Here is a 6,000-nt window from a genome sequence, read left to right as displayed (position 1 = left end):
ATAATCTCCTTCACCCATCAGCATCTTTTTATAAACTTTTTCTTGTATCACTAGTGAGATTGATAAAAAGTGCAACCACTGTGGAGCTGCTTTTAAATTATTTGAAAGACTGCAAGAAGGAAGAATAACTGAATTCAATCTAGGGCAATGGTATCCATTTGAAGTGTCTATCTAAAATCTTGGTGAAATTCAATTATTTCTGTTTGCCATAGTGCACGTTTTCCATCCTTGCACATGCACCATGTAGGGTCAGATACAGTCTGCTTTAGCACTCCGGGTTCTACACTGTTGTATGACTTGCAAGAGATGAATCAGGCTAGGTAGGGACTAGGAAACAAGCATCAGCTTTCCAAGTATTTCAGTGAGACTCCAACACTCCAGACCAGATTTGAGTGTTATTTGGGTGTCTGGAGCCATCTGGAGTCTTTTGAACACATCTGCCTCCAAACTTTTCCCATAGTGTACCTGTTTTCAGTACAGAAAGTCTGATTTTCCCCATTATATCATGGAAATATGTACAGCATTCACAAGTGGACCTTCATGATTTGCACTTGAAAAATGTTGTATACAGAAAAGAGATTTTTTTGCTCAACAGAAAACCCCCAACAAAACCACCCTGTCTTGCTCCACAGATGCAGAGAGGAAAGGAAACTTATTGTTTTAAATAACTCCAAATTTCAAAATGTTTTGTTTGAATTATTTATGCCTGCCACATCACGCATTTAGAAATACATTACAAAAAAAAATTTTAAAAAAGCTTTTGATGCTTCACATATAGCATGCCTTATATCTTTACCCCTCACTTGCTGTTAAAGGTGCTGTGATGTGGTTGTGACTCTTTTAGAAAGACATTTTTCGTATGTGATTTATGTTGAAAGACATATTTTAGTGCCTGTACTTCCACCTCAGTGAGGGACACCTGCAGTACAGTATCTGACTAAACACCCCAAGTACTGGTTTTTTAACTATAGTTTTTTTCTCTTGCACATGTCTACATTAGAAAAATAATTAAGAAAATGTTCCTTTTTCATATAAGGTTTGTTCATTCCATTTCTCTGTGCAGCTTCTTAAGAGTTTTGTTTAACTATGAAAATATCTGGAAATAACATATAATATAGGCATAAAGGAAATTTTGTCAGCATTAATTAAGAAGTCTACCAGATATAGAGAAGTCACTGTTGTATAACATCAATGTAAATAAGATTAAAATCATGGTAACTTCTGCTTTCTGTTTCAAAACTATGAGATCTCAAATGGTTTCAGTTCACAAGGAGCTAGAAACACTTTTGTGTGTGCACTTAGGTGAACTTTGACGGAAATTTGGTTGAGATTATTTTTCCCATGTTCTTATTTGGGGAAGATAAAAGAGATCTTTCAGCTTCCCATATTCATGATTCATTCTAAGCATTTTTAAGCCTCAGTTTTAAATAAAATAGATATTGCTCCTGTCTTGTCCCCTAGAGCTCAAAAGCTTTTGTATGGCCATGTGATGCTTCCATTCGTGTATAGAGCACCTACACCCTTTCTGTGGGGTAACAATGAAAAAGAAAAAAGAAAAAAGTTATTACATTTATTTAATTCCTTCTGATGGCTCTGCATAATTCTATAAGCAAGTGTGTTTTTAAAGTAATGTTTAAGTTCAAACTGATTTAGTTCAAGAGAGAACAATAAAGACTGTTTGAAGACATTTTAAAATGTGTGTGTGTGTGCACGCGTGTGTGTGTATTTGTACGCCTATAGGGAAAAACATGTTATCAGAGAAGTGGTATTTCTTTCTTATCATCTAGACTAAAGAAAAACTAGAAAACCAGCCTAAAATTTCAGGATTATCAATCCCTGATTGTAAAACCCTTCTGCTTTTTGGTAGAAAATCTGTGTTCTTGATGACATGCTTATTACGCATTATTATGTAACATTATTATAGCTGTTAGAAGTAGTTTCTTTCTGGTAACAATTCTTTTGCATGCACAAAATTAGGTAACAAGTACCAGTATAAATGGCATATTCATGTAAATAGCAAAACTTCTGCTCCTCCTGTACATTGAAAACAATGTCAACATTCTTGCAATCCAAGGATTCCCAAATCAATTTGATCATGGATAAGATAGTGGTGTTCAAAGCTTTTGGAAGAGGTCAGATTTTTTTAAACTCACTTTATTGTAGTTTTTATTCAGACACAGGCTGTGGAAGAGTTACATCACTGCTAAATCAAGTCTCAGAAAATAAAATATCATGAAAGACTGAAAAGTGCCATTTGTGCAACTTCAAGGTGTTCCTTAGACTACATCATCTTGGATATATTGCTTCAGCATGAAGACCCAACATACCTTGCAGCAGCCAACAAGTTAAAACTAAATTATTCATGATGATCTGATATTGACTGAATATTTATTACTGTAAAGGCAGGAATTTAGGTCATGTTAACAGATAGTTAACATTTTGGGTTATAATTTTATCGTATTATATAGCCTGATTCATTTGACAGTGAATCCTGGATTGGAGGTGCCCACGCTGTTCAGCTGGAAGATATTTATGACTGGGATGCAAGGTCAGCTCAGATCTGGCAGGACTCATTAGTTCAGGTGCAGTGATGTGGAAATGCTTCATAGCTCTTCCAGAGTTGGCACAATCCAGAAATAGTGCATCTGCCTTTTGTGCATCAATCAGATACTGAGACAATTATAAACTGGCTTCACAAAAAGACATATTGTGTGTCTCCACAATAGGACTATTTCTTGCTATTTGGTATTCTCTTTCTGCTTCTTCAGAAAACAGTGCGGGTCCATCTCAGATTACTAGTTCTGAGCACTATGGGTGACAGCTAATTCATTTTCTAGAAGTGTTTAATAGACTAAAGTATAAATGCACAGATGCAGCCTGTGCCAGCTCTGCATTTAAGCAAACACAAGAACCTTGACCATAGCGCAAAGATTGAGTGACTGGCTCTGTAGGAAACAGCTGACAAGTGTAACACAGTGAATAAAACTACAGCTGCATCTACGCTGATTCTTGCAGCGTCTCTCTGCCTCATGTCTTGTCACTGTTCCTTGAGATTAGAGAGGGGATCATTGACAAAGGCATAACAGGAAAATGTAGGAGAAATAGTACAGAAAAGTCCCATAAGTGGGTTTATACTGAATTGGCTTCTTGTAGGCTTACAATGGGAATATTTTTTACTGTTTTCATTTCTGCATCTCTTAAGGACATGGAAATTTCACCTATTTGTCTCTACTTACTTATGTCCTAGATTCAGTATCAATGTGGCTGCTTTTATTATCCATATGAATGTATAATAGCCTTAGAATGAAACTGGAGATGCTTAAATGCCAATCCATATGACCAGGAGGTGTGACAGCTAATAATACCACGTGTCTCACCCAGTGCAGTCCCCCCTCACAGCATGTTTCCATCCAGTATTGCTCTGCTTTTGCATTTCTAAGATGGCAGCAGAGGAATGCCCACCTAGGTGTTAATCATCACAGTACACAAGAGGAGGAAAGGTGGATTACCCTTTCCTTTATTCATTATTTCCTTTATTCATTATTATATCATTAACTGATGCTGCAACCAGGGGGCGTCACAAATGGATCAGGATGAAGAAAATGTGCTCTCCATGCTCTGTGTACACAACCAATGACGGAAAACAAAAGGCTTCTGTTGATGGTGTAACTACATGTCAATGCAATCATCAGCTCTGATGGAAGGGCTGCCAACACTGTTCTTGTTGTGTGACAGTGCAAGATGGTTGTCAGAGGCTATGGACATATCCAGCACTTCACAAACTGAAGAGCCCTGGAAATGGTGCTGAAACAGAATCCCCCCATAGTTACTCAGTCCTCTGACAGTTAAAAGGTGATAATGTATCTTCCCCCTTTTCTTTTTTTTTCACCTTCATGGTGGTTTTCATTCAAAGCAGAGATTGCTAATGCTAATAAAATCTTCTTAAGAATTTTGCTCAAATCTTCTTAAAAATCAGTTTATCATCTCCTTGTTGCCCATAGTTATTTTCTGTGCTACAATTAGGCAATTATTTTACAGAAAGATTTACTTTTTAAAAAACCCTGGGTTTTTGTCCAATCATAACTTGTTATTGTATATGCTTTTCCTTCTTTCAGCCAGTGTTTTCATGCATTGCACCATTCTTTAATATTCATTTAAACAGACACATCATTTCTATAAAAACAAAAGCTAGAACAAGTAACTAGTGATGGGAAAGCAGCGGAGGAAGTAATAAAGACCAGACTGGCCTAAATCTTCATTTCCATGTAAGTATGTCTTTTGTAAAGCCACCTAGGTTCAAAACACATCTTTTCTCAACTAATCTTAGCTGGCATTGCCCCACATAAAATTTAAATTTAGACATCATACCTCCTCACTCTTTAATGTGTAAAAGTACATCCTACAACTACTCTTAATCACAGGTAAGCAAAACTATCAACACTTTGAAGTGTGACACATTTCTTGTTTTGAGGTAAAAATAGAGGGGAAAGGCAATAAATGTGGCTATTGCAAGCAAAAAATATAGTTTTAAAATAGTTATATTCATATAGATATAAAATAGCACAGATATAATTGCAATTACTATGAACTGACAAAGAAAATACCTTCACAGCCATGAATTTTCTTATTACTCTTGATTTCATATAGCAAAGAGTATTGCTACTGACATTTCTGGTCAAAACAGTCAGAATTTATAGATTCTTACAATGAGCAAGCAATTAAATTAATTTGTTGGACATCTCCCCAGTTTACTTCTGTTTAAGTGTACTGAGTTTCCCCTAGGGATTGCCACTAGTGTTTTCCACTTAAATTGATCTATAAGTGAGGGAAAACTTTATGGAACATGTATACCTTGTATTTAAAATCTATGAAATATTTCAGGCCTACTTCTTACATAAAATAGGGATCTTTGCAACTCCTTGGATAACAGAAGGAGGCCAAAATATTTGAGATTACAGTCCTTACTTTTTGAAGCTTCTGATCAAGTTCAGTTTTTCTGACTCTAATACAGGACATCTGGAGTAAAAGGTGGCTCTGCCTGTGGCAGAGGGTTGAAATGATCTTTAAGGTTATTTCCAATCCAAATCATTCTGTGATTCTATGATTCTATGACATTTGCTTTTGTGTCACAACATTGCTTTCAGGCTATTGACTCGATTTTCTCTAAATGTTGTTCACTGCTATTGTGCTAACATGGAATCACTGCTTCCATCAAAATTAAAATGAAGCAGATAATAAATACCTCCCAAATAGAACATATTTTTGCTCAAACCATGACTGAATTCAATGATCTGTGCAGAAATTTTATATGCCTTAAGCAAAATGTGTCACTTCTGCATTCTTTTTGTGGAGATGTACAGTCCCATCTTACTGACACCAACTTCTTCTATCACAGAGACCCTTTACTTTTAGCTGTAGGTATGGTCATATGTTGAGAAATAGAACCTCAAATAAAATTGTCTTGTCAGTGGCATTGTATGTCTTGTTGCTATGCATTTTAGGCAATTTCATATTTAATCAGACAACAAAGCATCAGTTTAACTTCAGTGTTCCCTACTATAGAAATAGAGATGGCACTGCAGAAAATGCCCACCTTCAGCCTGTAATTACCTAAAGGGTAAGCCACAGTACTACCGCTTGTGCTCGACCAGAATTCTAGCAGGGCAAACAGCATCTGCAAGAGTTGCCTACACTTGTACGACAGAAACAGCAGCTTTGCTGAAGAAAGTCTTATTTCATCATACCTACCTGTATTTTCTCCAAACCATCCAGTCCCTGTAACAATGAAGACAGTAGGGAGGCAACAGAATAGACACTTTACTCAAATTTGCAAATTTTGGAGTCCATTTTAATCTCATAAATTTTATAAATTTAATCTTATAATTTCTACTGATCCTAGAGTCAATATTGTAAAGAAATGAGGGTTGAGAATATTTGAATAAATCATTTAAGCAAACAATCATGACTGCTGAAAGCAGAGATCTTTCAAAATATATTGCC

This window comes from Camarhynchus parvulus, chromosome Z, assembly GCF_901933205.1.
Source record: "Camarhynchus parvulus chromosome Z, STF_HiC, whole genome shotgun sequence".
NCBI lineage: Eukaryota > Metazoa > Chordata > Aves > Passeriformes > Thraupidae > Camarhynchus > Camarhynchus parvulus.
The sequence above is the reverse complement of the archived record's forward strand: the minus strand, read 5'-3'. Positions refer to the sequence as shown.